The sequence below is a fragment of the Muscardinus avellanarius genome (assembly GCF_963383645.1).
Source record: "Muscardinus avellanarius genome assembly, chromosome: 8".
Classification (NCBI taxonomy): domain Eukaryota; kingdom Metazoa; phylum Chordata; class Mammalia; order Rodentia; family Gliridae; genus Muscardinus; species Muscardinus avellanarius.
Genome location: NC_137794.1, coordinates 56,697,649 through 56,720,564, shown reverse-complemented (window position 1 = coordinate 56,720,564; position 22,916 = coordinate 56,697,649).

Below are 22,916 nucleotides of genomic sequence, written 5' to 3'. Positions count from 1 at the left end.
TTGGCAATATTTTCTCTAGTCTTAATTGGTGAACTGCCATTTTAAAGGAAAAGATTCTTGTTTATAGGGAAATAAATGTGTTAATGCTTTAGATCTGGTTCACTGTAAACAGAGGCAGTGCTTTTGTTAAAGAAATCAGTTGATGGGATACATTTAGAAGAGGAGTGAAGGAAGCAAAGAAGGTCACAGGAAGAAAATTCAAAAAGGATGTTGTCTGATCAGATCAACTTTAGCCTGAGCCCAACAATAAGCTCCGAAACACAAATTAAAGCAAAAAAAAAAAAAAAAAATGCCCTACCTAATGCAAGGGGCTTGTATTTTTCACTCTTTTGTTGGAGAGGTCAGAGTTCTCTAGCAAAAAAGGCAGGGCTATTCTCTAAAAATTGGGAGGTATTCTCCAGAAACAGTAGAAACTCCATGAATGAACATTCATCTAGAGCCTGGATGAGTGTGCCTAGAGGAGAGCAACATGGAGAAGGGGCATCGATTGCATCTACTACAACTGAAAACTGGATTCTTGGATTTTAAACAATGATCATTTCTTTATCTTATATTAATCTTCCATAGGATATTACTTACTGATGCATTTTATAATTAATCAAATATTCAAATAACAGCTTGAATGAAAAAACACCTTCTTATTCTTAAATAATTTATCAATCTAAATTACCCATTTATATTTTTATAAAAATTTGTAACAAAATATAGTTGTCTTTTACAGTGGATGTCTATATCCAAATTTTGATACTACAGTGTAAAATCCTTGAAAAATAGGGGTTATGGTGAAAGTGCTGAGACAACATTAATTATAGCACTGGGAAAAGTAATGATCTAATAGCTAAATAGTAGGTTGTATTTCAAGTGAAGAAACAATAAAATTATAAACCATGAAGTGCAAGTGGTGAGATGAGACATATGTCTCATGCACTCAGCCTTGACTGTAGTGACAATTTTCAAACACAGTTGGATTCTAAATCAAATAGCTTTATCAGGTACAAAGAGCTATCATCCTCAGTAACCATTAAACAACAGATTTTAAATGGTGTAAAGAGATCCCTGCTTTGCTTCCTTCCATGGGCACACAAATTTGCTAGCAGTATATCCATGTCCATTTGTAAGAGCACAATTCACTTTCATTTTAATTGGTTTTGTTTCAGAAGTTTTAATAATTTATAACACCAAAGAATTTAATCATGTAGAATTCATAGTGAAAGAAGTAGGTAAAAAGTTTTCTTGTTTATAGTTATTTTTTAGATCTACATCAGAAGGTTTTTGCAAAAGTTTGATTCAAATAAGGATCGGAGGGCTTCAGATATTAGGTGAGGAAAACTATTTTTCTAGTGTAGATCATTTTGGTTCCAAGAAGTGCGAAGCTAAAACAATTATATAAAACTAAATTAATCTGTAATATTCAGTGACAATTTTTCCCTTAAAATAAAAATTCAAGCATAAGTGTAGAATATGTTTCCTGGTCATAAGTAAATTATTTTCTTTTAAAAAATCAGCTCTTTGTATTTATCTATTACATATACAATAGCTATGAGATTCCAACATTCTTTTTTGTTGCATTTTACAATCTGATGAGCAGACTAGAAAATGAGTACCTAAATTTTGTCACTCACTTTCCTGCTCTTGTTCAAATTGAGATTTTTAATTCAAAACATATGGCTTAGCTGGGCGTGGTGACACACACTTGAAATCCCAGCATTGCGGAGGCTGAGACTGGAGGCTCGTGGTTCACGGACAGCCTCAGCTAATTAGTGAGGCCCTGTTTCAAAATAAAGAATAAAAAATAGGGCAGGGGATGTAGCTCAGATGTTGAATGTCTCTGGGTTCTATCCTCAGACCCGCAAAACAAAATCAAACAAACAAAATATAGCTTATTATTTCCAACATATAAGAATGAAAACAAATAGAATGTAAAAATGAATGTATATCTAAACATGTGAATGCTGAATATACATATTAAGCAAGTATATGCAGATTATATATAGATCACATATGCATATATTATACATATATGTATAATACACATAAAGTTTACATAAATGCACTCTACATACCTTACTAAAATCTACTTCCAACCACATCAAATATACTATCTACATTCATCAAAGATAATAGAATCCAAATTTAAATTTATAAACCATCTAAAGTTCCTAATATTTACTTAGCTTGCTTTTATATAATAAGGGAAAATAGCCAAAATCTAAAACTTTAATAAAAAGGATATAATGAAGCTAAATTTCTAAAATTTTTTTCTTTTCTTTGTTCCCTACTTAATAATCTCATTTCCTTTCTAACAGATTATGAGAGGGACAAACAGAATGGATATTATTACAGCAAAAGTGGGATGGAATATAAATTAGTGTGATAATAGGGAATGAGAGAAAAATAAATAACTCATCTTCTTGATGCATAGATTATACAATGAGAGTGGGAAAAGCCAACTCTTGCCACCCACCAGGATTTTGGAATAGAGGTTCAGGATTTTTAGAGATTTAGTAGACTCAGGAGTATCTAAGCATGATTAACCGTTTGTAGCAACACTGATGGCAAATAACTTGCTACATTTATGTTTGAGATGTTGTGAGAAGGCAGATATATAAAATGAGTCTAAGTTTTAGTGCCCCGGAAAGTGAGCTGAGCTTTGTGACATGGTAAAGCAGAAGGAAGGCCCAACTGTTTCTGTCAAGGGCCAACTGGGGGAGCAGGGGAGGTTTCAGCAGTAAGATCCACAGAGAGAAGAAAGCACATGGAGTTACCATCTGGAGGAGAATAAACAGTGACTTTATTCTGTAAACTGATTACTTTAATGAAATTTTGCACACAATGGCACACTTCCATGACTGTGTGGTATGCACAGGCATGTTGTATTTTGCCTGGTCATGTTTACATGACTAAGTACACATCTGTGACTGTGTGGGTTGGTGGGCTCATTTGCCCACATCCTCTGGGCCACCAAACCTCACCTTCTACAGGTCGATGTGCAAGAACTGACACAGAGAACATTATATTGGGCCTCAAGCCACAACAGCAAAAGGACACAACAGGTAACTATTCATCCTTCAGCCACACAGGTGAGAATAGCTACTCTCCATCTCCAGTAGGAGCCCAGTGAATTTCACCAGGTTGTAAGCATGCTCTCCTAGAAGGTCTGAATATCTTGTACCACAGAATAAACTAAACCAAAGCCCATAGACAAATCCACACCTGTCCATATGGATCAGAAACCTTGCTTTGTTGTCAGCGAGCCAAAATAGTCAATCACTACCTCAGGGAACTTGTCCTAAGATGGTAGAAACTTTACATTGCTGTGGATGTTATTCTGTACATTAAGGGCATTGCCTGCCATATGATGTTTCACAAATGAGCACAGGTAAGAGGTAATATCCACTGCTGGGCTACAAGCCCCATGAAAAGAATGTCTATCCATCTTAACTTTTTATGTAACCATGGTGCTACCAACAAGGGCTCCCAGAGTAGTTGGATAGCCCAAACTTTCTCTAAAGAGTTGGCAGCATTATTACCAAGTCCTTCCAAAGCCTATGGCCTGATACATGATAACATGATGTACAGTAGCTCTCTCCTGAAGGCCTATTTCTATAGGTCTTCCTACATACCTTTGTTTCACAATGGGCAGTGCCAAATCAACCAGTCTTATGCTGTCTATTGGAACAGGCACAAGGTTAGCCCCCAGTAGACTTCCCAGCTATCTGTAAAGACATGAAATGGCTCAGTTTCCTTCATGAGAACTAATTAGACCACCAAAAGCTTAACCCATTGGTTAGAGCATTTATCAATGTTCTTATATCAAAATGTTTCTGTGGAAGGCTATAAGGCCATAGTCACCCATGTGGGTGGCTGCCCATGACTAGAGTCATCAGTGTACCATGTGGTCATAGACATAGGATCTCTTCCTCCCTCATAAGGACTTGAGGCTTTCTCACTTCTATGAGTTCTGTGGGGACTGTTGCTCAAAAAATGCAATGCACTGGCCCCAACAAAACTTTTTCTAATGCACAGGGAATCTGTGGGTTCTGAGAGGGCTATTGCTTGGAACTTTACTGGCCTCAACAAAGCACTTCCTCTCTCATAGGACTTCTCCCACTACCATGGGTTCTGACAAAGCTGGCATTGGGAATGCACTGGATCCCACAAAAGCTTCACTTCCACATAATGACTTGGAGTGTATCCCAACTCTGTTGGTTCTGAGGAGGCTGTCACTCAGAACTGTACTGGCGCCATCAAAGTATGTAACTGTTCAGAGAAAGGGCTGCTAGAAAACTGTATTCATTGCTCTAAATATGTACCTTGCTTCATCAGAGTGGGTGTTTGGGCTATACTTGTTTGGAAAGTCTGAATCTAGGGCCTCAGCCAGTAATCAGTGGGGCAAGTGGTCTGCACCATTGCTAAACCATTACCTGTAATGAATTCTTACAGGGCAGTATATACAGCCATTAACTGTTTTTCAGTAAGAGAATAACACATTTCTGCCCTTCCCATGGCTGTGACCAAAATGCAATTGGGCTATTTCTACCTCCTTGTTTCTTCCATATCCCTCATCCAAACCCTGTATCATCTACTTGGACTGTTAGTAGGAAAGGAAGGGCATGGGGAACCTTGTCTTGTTGAAAGTTTACTCCTTATTTCTAGAGAGCAGATAAAAGGCTACACACAATTGCTTTTAACTTTGTAAGAGAATCAGAGGTTAGTATTACATGAATACAAGGGTACACCCATACAACATCAAGCTTCTTTCAAGAGGCTAACTCCTATGATAGAACTCTTTCAGTTTATGTGACACATGATCCATCAGTTTTAAAATGTTGGGAACCACTGCATACAAGGGCAATGTCTCTTTACTTAGCTCCCAAGTGTTCACTGTCACGCACCAGGAGCCATCAGGTTTTGTAGTGGCCCCATGGGAGAGTTGAATGGACCACGATTCCGGAAGATTACACTTGCCTCTTCTAGCTTCAGTATCATTTGTCCAATTTCCTCATGCCCCACGGGTATCTGGTACTGCTGCACATTTACAATCTCATGGCTTGGGGAGTTGTAAAGGATCATGATGGAGGTGCCCTCTAGTAATAGTCTTTACCACATGCACTGATAGTTTGAATTTTTTAGTAGTTGTCTGTACAGTTGATCCATGTAACATATTTACAAGAACACCAGGAGCACTTTTCTGGGCTGATGTGCTATCTCCCCTTCACAGATAGAAGTAGTGTCCAGAAGCTGTCACTGCCACTGCTTCATCATGTCCACAAGACGCTGGGTATGTCTATCCTATGGCCTCTGTGGAGGTGACCTCTCATTCAGCCTTCACCCTACCTTTTTCTGAAATACATCCTTCCTGGTAGCCTCTTGGTTCCTTTTAATGTTCTTGGGGGTTGTCTTTTTAAGTTGCTTGGCATGGAGGTGGGGCTGGGCCTCCCCTATAAAAATCTCCTTGAATGTGTCGTTTCTTCAGGCCTAGGGCTGCTGTGTTGCTTACTGATACCACTGAACTGGCTTTTGTGCCTCTGGAGTTTGTGCTACCCCTGTGGCAGCCAGGAAGAGGCTGTTTTAAACCAGTGGCCTGCACCTGCTGCTTGGCTGGGTGCTGCCCCTCCTACAGAAGTGATGGAAAGGTACATGCAACATAGGTCACCCCAGCAAAGGCAGGAGGGACATGCTGCCTTGGATTCCGACTAGAGCCCCACTATTTGTGTTCCATCAGCCTACAGAGTTGCCGGATTCACCCTGGAATGTGGGCCTTCATCCTCCCAATATTCAGGTCTGGACCATGATATAAGATAGCTACTACCAACAGAAACCATAGAGACTCCAGGGCCACATCTCCTTCACCCTCCTGGGAATGCTTCTCTAGAAGGGTCCTGAGGGTCTTCACCTCATCTTGACAATTTGTCAAGGGCCAGCTAGGGGTGTAGAAGAGGTTTCAATAATAAGATCCACAAAGAAAAGAAAGCACGTTGAGTCACCACCTTTAGAACAAACAGCAGCTTTTGTCTATAAACTGGTTCCTTACATAGAATTTTGCCCAAAAATGAATACATCCATGCCAAAATTTTGTGCACAGACTTGTTGCATTTGCACAGGCTGGAGAAAGGGGAGTTATGTGCCTACTGCCAGTCTGTATTTCCTTTGGGACCCCACATTCTTACTCAGGACCTGGGTCACATGAAGGATATCCAGTAGTTCTCATGAGTTTGTGGAAGGAAGTATGGAAGGGGCTCTCAGGCAAACTTTCAAGGTATTTCACTGGAGTTGGAGAGAAGTTACTCTGCATCCAATATCTGTAGAGCTGACAACCTGTGTCAAACTTCAGAAGAACAGACAGTGTGGTCAACTAACAAGGTGGTAAAATGTGACTTCACTGACAAACCAGACCACAAATGCAGCTTGTACCACTTCACCTGCAGGATGCAAAAGAGTAGGTTCTGTCTAATCTCCTTCTGAGAACACCAATAGGCTAAACATAATACACTAAAATGCAAATACATGTACCTCATTGTACAGATGTCATCTTGAAAGAGTCCTGAGGGAGCATTTGAATCTGAAACACTCAAATGTCACAAATTGCTTTGCCTAAACTAATGGGGAAAAGATACATGAATAATCTAAGTTTGTCAGATTGAATCATACTATGCTTACAAAATGTGTGTGTGTGTGTGTGTGTGTGTGTGTCTATTAGTATGTGAGTGTGTCTAATACTACATTTTCCTATAAGTTTAGGGAGGAACTTATAAGAAAGATCAGATTAATTATGCAATGATAAGCTAAATTTTATTTTCTCCCTTTCAATATAATATGGGTAAATTTAAAATTTTATGAAAATTAACATTTAGAAATTCTAATTGGTATGGAAATTCTGAAACAAAACTGTAAAATATGAGTATGCAACTCTAGAGATCTTGTGTTTGCTTTTTGTAACTTCTCTGGCTATTAGTCCCCTGCCCAAATTAAGGAGGATTTGTGCTTCCATTATTTTAATTTTTAGAGAATAGATATTTATTTGGCTCATATTCTGAAGGCTGTAAAGTCCAAGAGAATGACCTGAGCATCTTCTGGGAAACTGATGACAGTCTTCTTGGTGAGGTCATGTCAAGGTCAGAGAGAACAAGCAGGCATGTCGAATCTTTAATTTGGAACAATAAAAAGTGACTGAAAGAAAAAAAATCACTGATCTTACTCTTAGATAATAAAATTATATATGTCAGGCTTGTAATCCCCGTGCTTGGGAGGCAAAGACAGGAGGATTGTGCTGGTTTGGAGCCAGGCTCGCTGGCTTAAGAGACCCTGTTTCCAAATAAGAAAAATATAAAATAGATCTGGGAGTGTAGCCCAGAGGTAAAAGGGTTTCCAGGAACCCCCGTACCACCAAAAAAAAAAAAAAAAAAAGAAGAATAAGAATAAGAAGAAGAAAAAGAAAAAAAAAGAAGAAAATACACTGTAATGGGGTGGGGATTGGGGAAAGCTAAATGAGGGATGTGTGCATGTATCCTCTACCATCTTGTACTCCATTGAGATGTAATATTACAATCCACCAGGAAGAAAAGAAATACAGCCAGGTGTGGTGGTGCACACTTGTAATCCCAGTATTTGGGAGGCTGAGACAGGAAGATCACGATTCAAGGACAGCCTCAGCTACTTAGTGAGGCTCATTGCAACTCAGTGTGACCCTGTTTTAAAAATAAAGAATAAAAAACATGGCTGGAGTTGTACCTCAAATGCAGAATGTCCCTGGGTATCTCAAAAATAGAGAAAAGCAAAACATTGTGCACAACTTCGATTTATTTATATACTTTTATTGGTGCATTGCAACTATACCATAGTGAAATTCAAAGTCTTACAAACATGCACACAGGTTTGGCTGTGTTACCCGTTATAACCACCTTGCTACCCATCCCTCCTCTACATAACAGTAAGATTAATAACAGTACGTTTCTGCGTCCACATAGCATAGTTATAATGGTTTCTTTCATGAGTTCTTCCTTGTCCTCTTCTCACTTTCTTTCCCTTACCTTGTCCTCTTCTTCCATTGTTTTCTTTCCTCAAGTTGCTAAAGTCTCTTTATTTCCTATCCATATACTAGCTTCCACATATAAGAAAACATTTAACCCTGGACTTTCTGAGACTGGCTGATCTCATTTAGCATAACATTCTGTCCTCTAATGTCTCTATGCTCATAAAGCTCATAATCTAATTCCATCCATTTTCCTGAAGATGACACTTCACTTGAATCCTAGAGTAACCACACACATTCCCAGAGGCAAGATAATAAAAAATTGCTGCGGTCAGTTTAAGGAATTTGTACAGCATTAAGAACAGAAACACAAAGATATATGAGTGCATAAAAACACTATAATAGTATGTAAATTACATGTTTTATTAAAAAGGCTAAAAATTTTATAATTACAAAAATCTATTTATAGATACACAATATGAAAAGTTATAATCTGTAATATTACTAACATAAAGTGTCTGTATCATAAAATTATATAGCTTTGTATGTGATTTAATTTATTATCATCTTAAAATAATCTATTAAAATGCATTTTTATTTTTAAAAATGTGGTAAACATAATTTTTATAGCAGATACAGAAAAGATAATGGAATCAAAGTATACCTCTACAAAATATCTTTAAAATACAAAACAAGGCCTCGAGAGAAGCAAAAGAAAAGCTAATGAGTTTCAATTGGTAAAAAAAAAAAAAAAAAAAAACTGGCAAAAAGTAATTACTTTAAATGTAACTGGCTGAAATTTTCCAATAATACCACACAGCATAGTCAAAATAATAGAAAAAGTAAGAGTCATCTATATGCTATCTATGAGACTCACTTTAGACTTAGGAACATATAAAAGTGAATCAATTTAAAAAATCTATGCACATGGTAGCCAAAGAATTACGGGAGTGGCTATACTTGTACCAGAGACCAGTAAAATAGTGAAACAGGATTGCAGGAGGGAAGAATGAAAGGGTGAAAGGAAGCTTGAAGAAGAAAATAGAACAAATAATGTTATGTTCAATTATAAAGATGTCACTACCAATCTCACTAGCATGTATAAAAAGTGAAGAAAGTGAGCAGCAGGGTGAAAAACACAGCAAGAAATTTTGTATAAATATATTATGTACAATTACATCACACCAATAAATTTCTAGAGATCTAACACAAAAAAAATCTGATGCTAAATATTAATGGGTCAATTTTCCAAGAAGACATAAAACTATAAATATCTGCATCCCACATCAAAACAATTAAATATACAAAGGAGATATTAACAAAATTGAGCTAGGAATAGTGACACAATACTACTGAAAAATCTCACTTCTGACACTGCCTAGAACATTCTGAGAGAAAATAAATAAGCAAATAGTGTGTTTGAACAAAAATATAAATTAAATAAATATTGTAGGAATATATGGAGCACTAACATCAAAGGCAGCATTAATCAATTTATTGTCAATTACACACAGAGCATTCTTCATGAGAGAGTATATGTTATATCACAAACAAGTCTTTAAGAAATTTAAGAAAATTAGCCAGGTACCATGGTGCAAGCCTTTAATCTTAGTATTTGAGAGACTGAGATTTCAGGTTCAAGACCAGTGCACAGTAATTTAGGGTGACCCTGTTTCAAAATAATAAATAAAAATTGCTGGGTGTGTAGTTCTGTTGTAGAACACCCCTGTGTTTAATCCATAGTACCACACACATTAAAAAATTGAATGGCTGGGCGTGGTGGCGCACGCTTGTAATCCCCGCGCTTGGGAGGTAGAGACAGGAGGATCACGCAGGTTCGAAGCCAGCCGCGCTGGTTTAGGAGACCCTGTTTCCAAAAATAAAATAGGTCTGGGAATGTAGCCCGGAGATAGACGGGCTTCCAGGAACCCCAGTACCACCACCTAATAATAATAATAATAATAATAATAATAATAATAATAATAATAATAATTAATAAATAAATAAAAAATTGAAATCAGCTGGGCATGGTGGTGCAGGCTTGGAATCCCTGCGCTTGGGAGGCGGAGACAGTAGGATTGTGCAGGTTCAAAGCCAGCCGCACTGGTTTAAGAGACCCTGTTTCCAAATAATATATTATATTACATATAACACACACATATAATATATAATATATAATATATATATAATATATAATATATAATATATAATATATAATATATAATATTTAGTATATTGTATATTTTATATTGTATATTGTATATTGTATATTGTATATATAATATAATATATTGTATATATAATATATTGTATATATAATATAATATATTATATATATATATATATATATATATATATATATATATATATATAGGTCTGGGAGTGTAGCCCGAAGGCAAAAGGGTTTCCAGGAACCCCAGTACCAACAACAAAAAAATTGAAATCATATATTTTTAATTGGTGCATTATAGTCATATCTCTTAATGGAGTACATGATGGTAGAGGCATACATGCACACATAACTCATTTAGCCCTTACCCAATTCCCTCATTCCTTCTCCCCTTTTTCATGTTTGGCTTAATGATTGACTTTGATATGTGTGTGGATGTACATTAGAGAATTTTCTTTTTCCCCCCACCCATTACTCACAATTAGTTCATATTATTTGCTCATCTGTGCTTTCTCCTCCTTCATGCAGAGTTTTTCCTTATGACCTTCTTTTTCCCTAGCTTTCACATATTAGGAAAAGTATCCTACTTTTACTTTTTGTTACTGACTAATCTCACTTAGCATAATGTTCTCCAGTTTCATCCATTTCCCGGTAAAAGATATAATTTTTTCTTCTTTATGTCTGAGTAAAATTCTATTGTGTACATATCCCATAGACTTGTAATCCATTCATCTGTTGATGGACATCTTGGCTGGTTTCACAGTTTGGCTCTTGTGAATTGTGTGACTATGAATATAGATACTCATACATTAGTTTTGTAGTTTGGTTCCCATTCTTTTGGGTAGATATGCAGAAATGGTATTGCTGGAAAATATGGTTAGGCACATTCCCATTCTTCTGAGGATCCTCCATATTGTTTTCCAAAGTCATTGCAGTAATTTGCCATCCCACCAACAATGTATTAGAGTTCCCACTTCTCCACACCCTTGCCAGCATTTGCTGTTCTTTGTGTTTTGAATTATTGCCATTCTAGTTTGAGCTAGGTAAAATCTCAGGGTAGTTTTGATTTGCATATATCTGATTGCTAATGATGTTGAGCATTTTTATACATTTATTAACCATTTGAATTTATTCTTTTTTGAAGTGTGTAGTTAGTTCACTTGCCCAGTTTTTATTGGATCCTTTGTTTTCTTAGAGGTGAGTTTCTTGGGTTCTCTGTATATTCTAGATATTAGTTTTCTATTACAGAATAGTCGGCAATTTTTTTTCTCATTCTGTCAGCTCTCTGTTGAGATTCTTGATAATATTCTTTGCCTTACAAAAGCTCTTCAGTTTAATGTAGCCCCACATATTGATCCGCCTCTTAGTTTCTTGTACCTTTGGGATCTTGTTGATAAAGTTTTTATCTGTACATATATGTTGCAGTGTTGGGTTTATTCTCTCTTCAAGGAACTGCAAGGTCTCTGATATGTTTTTCAAGTATTTGATCCATCTTAAATTGACTCTTGTGCAGGTTATAAAAAAGTGGGGTTTATTTTCAATTTTCTGCATACAGTTAACCAGTTTTACTAGGACTATTTGTTGAAAAGTTGTCTTTCTTTCAGTATATGTTTTTGGTCCCTTTGTCAAAAATCAGATTTGTTTGTTCAGATTTGTTTCTGAGACTTCTGTTCTGCTCCATTGGTCTACATATCTTTTGCTATGCCAATATCATGCTGTTTTTATTACTATGGCTTTGTAGTATAGTTTGAAGTCAGATATTGTGATTCTTCCTGCGTGGTTTTTGTTGCTGAGAACTACTTTGGCTATTTTTATTTTTTCTACTACAGATTATTTTAATTACAAATAGAAAAACATTAGAAAATCACAAATGTTTATGATGACATAAAGAAATCAAAAGACTTCTTTTTCTTTATGTATTTCTTCATTTTTATTTATCTATTTTTTTGGGTACTAGGGATTGAACATATGGGTGTTATACACCTGAACTCTACTTCAGCCCTATAAAAAATTTTGTTTTGTTTTGCTTTTTTGAAAAAAGTCTAAGTACTTTGCCTCATAGTCCTCCAATAGAGGACTAATATCTAGAATATGCAGAGAATTCAAGAAACTCAGCACTAAGAAAACAACCCAATCAAAAATAGGCAAGTGAATTAAATAGACACTTCACAAAAGAAAAAATTTAAATGGCCAATAACTACATGAAAAAATGCTCAACATCATTGGCAATCAGAGAGATGCAACTCAAAAGTACCCTGAAATTTCACCTAACTCCAACTAGAATGACAATCATTCAAAACAGAAACAACAAATGCTGGTGAGGATGTGGAGAAGTAGAAACTCTAAAACATTGTTTGTGGGATTGCAAATTAGTGCAACCACTTTGGAAAGCAGCATAAAGGATTTTCAGAAGACTGGGAATAAACTTACTATTTAATCCAGCAGTACTACTTCTGGGTATCTACCCAAAAGAAAAAAACCCCAAATTCCAAACTAATGCATGCTCATAGCTGCACAATTCACCATAGCCAAACTATGGAACCAGCCAGGATGTCCATCAACAGATGAATGGATTACAAAACTGTGATATACATACACAATGGAATTTTACTTACCCACAAAGAAAAACACAATGACATAATTTACAGGGAAATGGATGGGATTGGAGGACATTATGTTAAGTGAAATTAATCAGTCACAAAAAAAAGAGAAATACGATGCTTTTCCTAATATGCGAAAGCTAGGGAGAAATGGGTAACAGGAGAATCTCTAGATGAAGAAGGAGATCCTATAGAGGAGCAAATAAGGTGACCTAACTGAGGGGATGGGAGGGTGAAAGAGGGAAACTCTCTAAAGCATCTAAAGTACATGATGTACTTAAACAAACAATATCAAAGTCAATCACTAAGCCAAGCATGGGAAGGAGAGATGGGAGAGGGAATGAGGCAAGGATCAGGTAAGGCTAATTGGGTGATGTGTGCATGTATGTCTCCACAAGTCTTTTCCCATTAAGGTGTATGACTACAATGCACCAATAAAAAAGTTTAAAAAAAGAAAAAGGTCTAAGTCATGCAGGCTGACCTCAAACCTCCTGCCTCAGCCTCCCAAAACACCGGGATAAATTCTGAAATAGGGTCTCGCTAAGTTGATGAGGGCCTTCCTAAATTTCTCAGGCTGGTCTCATACCTGTAATCCTCCTGTCCAGGGCTCCTCTGCCACTGAGCTACAACCCCAGCCTTTTCTAATTTTGATTTTATTTGAGAAAGGGTCTTGTTAGTTGCTGAGCACTGGTCTCAGACTTGAGATCCTCCTGCCTTACCCTCCCAAGTAGCTGCAACTATAGATGTGCATCTCATTTACATTGGCTTCCTTTACTTACTGTGTTTTCAAGATTTATCCATGTCATGTCATGTGTCAGTATTTTGTTCTCATTTTATTTTTCCAAAGCTGCTGCACCACTTATATTCCCACCAAAAATGTATAAGTATTTTGGTATCTAATTATATTTTAAGCAGAATAGAATTATGTTAAAAATCATAAAAGGAAAAGTGGAAATATTTAAAAATGTATGCTATACAATATACTACTGAACAACCAAATGGCCAAACAATAAATCAAAAGGGAAAGTAAAATAAAATGATATTTTACCTAAATAATAATATAACAGATAAATGTGAATAATTTTACATGTACTTATAGAAGTATTTCTGAAAATTCTAAAACCTCCCAAACCTACAGGCCAGCAAAATAATGTTTCAAGTAAGGACCAAATACCAGATTGCACATGATAGACTTATCCCATTCATTCATTCTTCTCAGCAATATTTCTAACTAATTAGAAGATATCTGCCCCCCTAAGTATTTTAACCTTAGATAAATTAAGTCTAGCTGAATGTATTTTAAAATACTATCCTTGCTTTAAAATTTTTTTTAAAAAGCCATACAGTTGATAGAGTGTATAATGCCAATTATCTCAAATTAACCTTTTTTTTTTTTTTTTTTTTTTTTTTTTGCAGTATCTGGGGTGGAACCCAGGGACATTCTACCTCTGAGCCGCACCCCCACCCCTATTTTTTTAGTCTTTTTATTTTTGAAACAGGGTCTCACTGAGTTGCGAAGGGCCTTGCTAAGTAGCTGAGGCTGCCTATGAACCAAGATCCTCAGGTCTCCACATTCCAAATGCTGGGATTAAAAGCATGTACGACTATGCCTGCCTTTCAAATTAACATTTTAAATTAACTTTATTATACCTAGTATAGACTACAGATAAAAAAAAAAAACCATCATCTTTTTCATGTTTTTCTTTTCTTTTCAGTCCAGATAAAAAGCAGACTGAATCATATTTCAAAAAATTGGACTGGATAGATAAAATACTGTTTTCAAAATAATAGAGAGTGTTAAAGTGATACTTAAACCTTTGCTATAATAACCATCTAGCAATACTTAAAGATAACTCAAAATTTTAGAAGTCAAAGGTTTCAAAATTAGGCAGAAGACTCAAGCAGAGCTGTGAATAGATTCGTAACGTCTCAGGGTTTTGTAAGATCTTTTAAAGCTTTCTAGTAAAAATGCCCATATGTGTTGGACATATTTCTTCTATTAGATCCCCACCAAGTGGTTGTAGTCTGTGTAAAGTTCTAAAGTGACAAAGAATGAACCATCTTTTGAGGCAGCCTATACCATCAGGACTATTACAGTGTTCTTCTTTATAAGTCACAATTCGTCCTGTAATTTTAAGCAAATATATATCATTGATTTATATATAACAAGATGTTCTTTGTGCTTCTTGGTACAATTTGTACAAATGTACACAATACACTGCCCCGTGTCTCTTTACGTCTTCATCTTTCTATTGTTCTCTGAATGACTTGAAGTCATGGTTCTCAGTTTAATAATCTTTGTATCCACAACACAATATGGAACAGGGCATGCATGGGATACACAGAACAAAAGATCAGTAGTGAAGGAATTGTAACTGAAAGAAAAACTGGCTCAAAAAGCAGACATATCTAGTAAAGGGATTGCAAGAAATAGGAGTTAATGAGCAATCATTTAAGGGAAAGCTGTTAAAAGACTGGTCAAGATTTCCAAAATTTTGCTTAACATTTGAAGCTAAAGTAAAGTCTGCAATCCAGAAAATTATTTGACTTGAACATGAATAACAATGATGATTTCCACACAGGAAAGAATGTTCTCAGATGCACAGCTGTTTAAAGAAGTAGAAACCAAGAATTTTGATATTGTTTTCAAAAATCACTGGCAAATTAATATTATATTAAAATATTTCGGGTATATTCATTCGAGTCACCCCTCCATGCCACTCTTGTATGGAGCTGCACCTATCCTCTGTATTTCTTTTAATAAACTTCTTGAAAAAAAATAAAATAAAATATTTCAAGATTTTCTGTATCTCTGAAAATGAAGAGTAAATTTAAAATGTGTAACAAAATTGTTAAATGTTTCATATCTTCACTGCATAAATATGAATACTCTATCTGTGATATTATACTAGAGTTTTGTAAAATATGGCCATTGGGAGAAACTGAGTAAAGGATATATGGGTTCTCATGCATTATTCCTTATAGTTTCATAGAATTTTAAAGTTATAAATTAAATATAGTTTAAAATAAATCATAAAATTAGATATTTTTATAAAACTAATATTTTAAATAAAAGTTCCATTTATAAAACAAACATATAAAAAAGATTGAAATTGTTTATAAATGACATATAGTAGATTTAGTGCATTACACATACTTAAATTTTAAAAATTCTCTGTACCCATGATCCCTGAAAAGTGGATCACAAAATATTTCATCATTACAATTTCTTTCTACCTATTACTACCATCTTTGAAAGACCAACTGGCATACCTACTGATAGAAGAGGAGATGCCTCTGTGATATTCAGTGTTCCAAACCAGTGGCAATCAGCTGCTATGTCATCTCTCTCTGACATGCAAGGGAAGACTGAGAGGGGAGCAGAGTTAGTGTGGTGTTGTTACCCCCATGTGCCCATCATTATCCAGTCTATTACCTCTCAGTGCATGTCCTACCATGGAGAACAAGCTTTACATTGGACACTGTCATTCTTGAGGCACAGCTTCAGCCCTGATGTGACAGATTCAGACATATTTCTTCTTCACTGTCCTCAAAATGGAATGCAATTTAGCAATTTGAGCAAAGGTGCTAATGGCCTTATTACTTCCATTTGCATGCCCTGAATTACATGTGTCATTAAATAATATTCCATTCTTTCTTTAGATACTGCTTAGTTCAGAAAGAATTTAAAAAAATATAAAGTAAGTTGAGACATCTGGTTCAAGAAAAGAGAGTGATTAAACATGTTTACTTCTTTCCTTTAAAATAAAAAAGTATCCTTTGTGTTTCAACCATTGGTGGGAGGGGGGAAGGGAAAACGGGGCAGGGGGAAGAGGGCACCAAATATAGTTTAAATGTATACTATTTATGTTCAATAAAAAAATTGTTAAAAAAATAAATAAGTAAATATTCTCTGTATGAACAGAAAACATAAATAAGAAAAGTCTCATAACACTAATATTGGGAAAAATTGAACTAGTAGATTTCTATAATGAGCAATATATCAGATCATCATATGGATGGGTAAACCAATATTTGAAACTAAAAAGAAGAGAAGAAAAACAACACTTCCCATAAGGAAACAACAGAAAGTGTGTGTTTATTGTATGAAGTCGTTCTAATATTGTCACTGGGAGTGGATAGCTTCTCCAGCCTGCTGGCCCATGCATTGAATATTGAACACAGGAAGCTGGTTTACTAGCTTTCTATATTGCCTGTATAATAATTATAAAAAAGAATTAAAGTGCAAAAACATAGAGTTCATAATACAGTCAATATAAAAATAGTTAAAATCTTTTGCTTCCAACTAGTCATAACACTTAATAAAAAGAAATATATATTTTGATCTTAGAAAATTTTATACCTTGATTCGGAGTTGACGAATTATGACACAGATGATGAGGCATATTCATATTAGTTTTATGTATATTTGTTGTATTATTATCATCATAATAGTATGTACTTGTGATAAAATAATTTATTGAAGAAGTGGTTACACTATGATGAATATTGTAGTTTCTATTGCTACAACACTAATTAGTACAATATTTGGGAGCAAAAAGAATGCATTTCTTATAATATTGAATACATTCATTAGAATTTGTGAAGGTCCCCTTCTGTTTTTAAGTTATCGCCCATCTGGAATAGATATTTTTATCTTTGTCTTTCTTTTTCTTAATGGTGATTTTACCCATATATCAAATGATTCTAGTAATATTATGAAGGTTATAATTAAAGGATAGGAAAAATAGAAGGTATGAGGGTTTTTGTTTTGTTTTGTTTTTGGTGGTACTGGGGTTCATGGAAACCCTTCTACGTCTAGGCTACACTTCCAGACCTATTTTATACTTTTTTTTTTAAATTTGGAAACAGGATCTCTTTAGCCATCGCGGCTGGCTTCGGACCCGTGTGATCCTCCTGTCTTTGCCTCCCAAGCGCAGGAATTACAAGTGTGTGCTAACACGCCCAGCTAAAACTACTTTAATAGTAAGATTGAGCTGGGAACACAGGAAGAATGGGGAGAATTTTTTTTTAATTTTTATTTTAATTTTTAATTTCTTAAATATTTAAATTTTCTCTGCTATAGTCTACAAATATATATTTGTATCTATATTCAAATAAGACTAAATAGTACAGTGATCACTAAATCATTATGAAAAAAGAGAAGGAACCTCAGCCATTAAACATTTAATATTCTATGTAATTAAAATACCTTTCTTTATGTGATGATGATGATGATGATGTAATGGATTGTGGCTATAGATTTCAAAAAATTTAACTCATTGGCAAATATAATTTTTATTTTAAATGTACTAATATTTTGTCTTATCCTAATAATATCAAATAGTGTTTATATTAATTATTCCTATTATGACACCAGGTAAATATACATTATCATTTTTTATGTGGATCATATAAAAATGGCATATATTCAGAATGTGCTTGGTGCCCTTCTCCCTCTACCCCCGCTTCCTTTTGCCCCCCTCCCAACAATGAGTGTCCCTGTTGGCCATGCTACATTCATAGTTTTGCACATATTTGAATGTAGCTCCTCCATTAATCAACTTCAGCCTTCTTCCTCTCCTACACTTCCATTCTTGTTTTGCTGAGGTTTTCCCCTCCATTATCTGGATTGAATAGATACTTCACAAAAGAAGAGATACAAATAGCCAATAGATAAATGAAAAGATGTTTAACATCATTAGCTATCAGGGAGATACAATAAAATTTCAAGGTAAAAAGAAGATAGAAAAAAGAATACAATTATTATCTCAGATTCCAGTTTCAAGTAACATAATTTCAATATATGTCTATTTCATTTAAGACTAGAGCAAACTAATATTGTCTAATCATGTGTTTATATATTAATTTAGTGGCATATTATCAACAATATTATAACAACAATAACTCTTATTGTATCGGCTAGCATTCTTGCAGCCCTAATATAAATATCTAAGCACATAACTTATGAAAAAGAAATTTTATTTTCTTGTGATTTCAGCTCAGTCCATGAGAGGTGGTGGCAGTGGGATGTGGAGAGAGAATTACATGGGCTGTGCTTTTTACATCATAACCAAAGGTCATAAGCAAGAGAGGGAGCTGTAGGAAGAGGAATTCTTTATATAATTCTCAAGCCTGCATCTCCAGATATCCATCCACAGCCACATTCACCAGGCATACTAGGTACCACTCAGGTAAATCCATGACAATGGGTTAATCTACTTCTGGGATTATAAACCTCAGGACTCAATTACATCACCTACAAACAACAATTCATGAGCTCTTCCAAGGGCCATTCTATAACCATAACACCTATGAATTTAATTTTTTAATATAAAATTATATCATAAAAAACAAGCATAATCCTCTCTTGCTCTTGACCCTCTGACTCACATAAGAGATTTAGATTAATTTCAAATTATCTATTTCTGTAATTAACTATGCATGACAATATTAAAAATATTATAATTTTAATGAGAAACACTTTAACAATTATACTGTTTGAGTTAAGTATTATAATTTTATAAATATATTTGTTGTTTTTAGTATAAAGATATATTATAAATAGGTACTTTAGATTTAGTAATATATATCACAATATTATAATTACTTTTGCAATATAATTTTTTATTGGCTCACTATAATATCAAATCATAATGTGGATATTGCTGACAATGGAATATATTCACTCAATACTTGGTGACACCCCCCGCCCCGCTGCTTCCCCTTTTCCCTCCCTCCCAATACTGAGTGTCCTTATTAACAATGTCATATTCACCTGTATACACATAGTTGAATGTAGAATTTCTACTAATAAACCTTGGCCTTCTTTCTCCCCTACCCTTCCTTCTTGGTCATGCTGAGGTTTCCCTTCCATTATCTGGAGTCCCTCGGATATCCCTAACACTTCCTCGATTGAGCATATTAAAGAAAACATGTTCTTTCTCTTTCTGTGTTTGGCTAATTTCACTTAACATAATGTTCTCCAGTTTTTTTCAGCTTCTTAAGAATGACAGTGATATGATTTTGCTCTTTTTTTATTCCCGATTAGAATTCTATTGTGTGTATTTCCCATAATTTTGTAATACATTTATCTGTGAATGGAGACCTAGGTTGGTTCCATATTTTGGCTATTGTAGTTGTGCTGCAATGAACACAAGTATGCATATGTTACTGTAGTTTTCTGATTTTGACACCTTTGGAAAGATACTCAGGAGTAGTAGAGCCAGATTGTATGGTGGATCAATTCCCTGTTTTCTAAGGATTCTTCCACAGTGGCTGAACTAGTTTGCACTCTCACCAACAGTGTAAAATAATTCCTATATCCCCACATCCTCATCAGCATTTGTTGTTATTTGATTTCTTTATGCTTGCCACTCTGATTGGGGTTAGATGGAATCTCAGTATAATTTTGATTTGCATCTTCCTGATGGCAAATGATATTGAACACATTTTTATGTATCTATTTGCCATCTGTATCTTTTCTTTTTTTTTTTTTTTTTTGGAAACAGGGTCTCTTAAGCCAGTGAGGTTGGCTTCAAATCTGCACGATCCTCCTGTCTCCACCTCCCAAGCATGGGGATTACAAGCGTGTGCCACCACACCCAGCTTTCATTTGTCCATTTCTTAATTGGGCTATTTCTTTACTAGTGTAGAGTATTTTGAGCTCTTTATATATCCTGGATATTAGCACTCTATCATAGTGGTAGCTGGTAAAAATATTCTCCCATTCTATAGTCTTTCTCTTTAGATTTTTTATGAGTTCTTTTGATGAACAGAAACTTTTTAGTTTGATGCCATCCCACTTGTTAATTCTTGTTTTAATTTCCTGTGCTTTGGAGGTCTTATTGAGGAAGTTACTTCCTATGCCTATATGTTGGAGTGTTGAACTTATCCCCTCCTCTAATAGCTACACAATCTCTGGTCTGATTTCCAGGTATTTGATCCATCTCGAGTTGATTCCTGTGCATTATGAGTTACATCTTTCTATAAGTAAATAGTGAATTCTCCCAACACCACTTGTTAAAAAGCCTGATTTTCTTCACTGTATGAATTTGGCCCCATTAACTAAAATCAATTGACTATAAATATATGATCTTGTTTTTATATAATCTATTCTGTTCCATTGTCTGTGTGCCTGTTATTGTGTCAATACCATGGTGCTTTAAGTACTATTGCTCTGTGATATAATTTGAAGTCAGGAATTTTGATGTCTCTTGCATGGTTCTTATTGCTGAGAATTTATTTGGTTATTCTGGGTCTTTTCTTTCCCATATTAAATTTATAACTGATTTTTCTAGTTCTATAAAGAATGTCCACTGGTATTTTGATAGGAATTGCATTGAATCTGTAGATCACTTTTGGTAGAATGGCCATTTTGATGATATTTATACTCCCTATCCATGAGCAAAGGAGATCTTTCCATATTCCAAGGACTTTTTCAATTTCTTTCTTTAATATTTTATAGTTTTCATTGTAGAGGTCTTATACATCTTCAGTTAGGTTTATTCCTAGGTATTTTATTGATTTTAAAGTTATTGTGAATGGAATTTTTTTTTTCTTTCTTCATGGATTCATTGTTGTCGTATAGGAAAGCAACTGATTTCTTTAGGTTGATTTTGTATCCACCACTTTGCTGAATTGGTTAATCAGCTCCACTAGTCTTTTGGTTGAGGATTTTATCTTCTTGATATAAGATTATGTTATCTGTGCACAAGAATAATTTTAATTCTTTTTTTTCTATTTGAATTCCTTTGATATTCTTCTTTTGTCTTATTTCTGTGGCAAGAGTCTTAAGGACAATATTGAAAAGGAGTAGTGATAGCGGACATTCTTGTCTTGTTCTTGATTCTAGAATGAATTCTTATAGTTCTTCTCCATTCAATATGATGTTGGCTTTGGGTTTATTGTATATTGCCTTAATGATATTGAGGTTTATTCCTTCTATTTCAATTTTCTACAGAATTTTTTAATAGGAATGGGTGTTGGATTTTGTCAAATGCTTTATTAGTATTATCATTAGTATGATCATTGGTATGATTATGTGATTTTTGTTCTCAGTTCTATTTATGTGGTAAATAACATGTAATAATTTGCATAAGATGAAGCAGCCTTGCTTTGCTGGGATGAAACCAACTTGGTTGTGGTATACAATTTACTTGATATGGTTTTGAATGTGTACAGCTAGTATTTTCTTTAGAATTTTTGCATCTATGTTCATCAAAATATTGGTCTATAATTTTATTTCTTGACTTATCATTATTTGGTTTTATTATTAATGTGATACTGGCCTCAAAGAAGAACTTTGAAAGAATTCCATCTCTTTTAATTTTCCAGAACAAGTTGTAAAGTATTGGGATTATTTTTTTCTTCATGAAAGTTTGTAGAATTCAGCTGGAAACCCATCTGGGCCTGAGCTTTTCATTGATGGTAGAATTTTTATTGCTGTTTATATTTCTTTGCTTGATTTTGGTTTGTTTAGACTTACTATGTCCTCTTGATTCAATTCACCTTCTTGGTAGTTGGTTTGTTTTTTACAGCTACTGAGATGTGTTTCATTCCATAGTCAATATTTTCTTCTCCCTCCACAATAAATATTTTAGAAAAAAGTTTTATGTTTGTATTTTAGTAGTGAAATATTTTTATTCTATACTTCTTAAAACTACATTAATACAACTTATTTTAATTTCTATAATTTAAGAACACACAGAGTATTTTAATTACCTTCTTTTAATAAATAATTAATAACAAAAATTCAGTCATGATTCCAAGTTCCAGTATTCTACAGCTTTGCATTTTTGTTCAAATGGCAGAGAAAAAAAAATAGCAAGTAATCTCTGTACTTTCTGCTAGCCCTTGTAATATCAGAAGTTTCAAATCTCTCCTGAATAGTAACTTGAGAATATTATGAGCATACTTATTCCAAATACTTAAGTGTAAATCTTATAGGGGTTGTGTTATATATATGCATAAGTACATATTTATTATAATCAAGATTACCAAGTACAGAGAAATAAGTATTGTTGAAATGTAATTGTTCCAGAAAGTGGAAGCTAGACATTATGTTGAAAAGCTTCTGTTCAGCAAAAGAAGACATTGAGAGTCTGAAGAAAACACATACAGAACGGGAGAACATTTTGCCAGCTACTCCTCAAATAGAGGACTAATGTCTAGG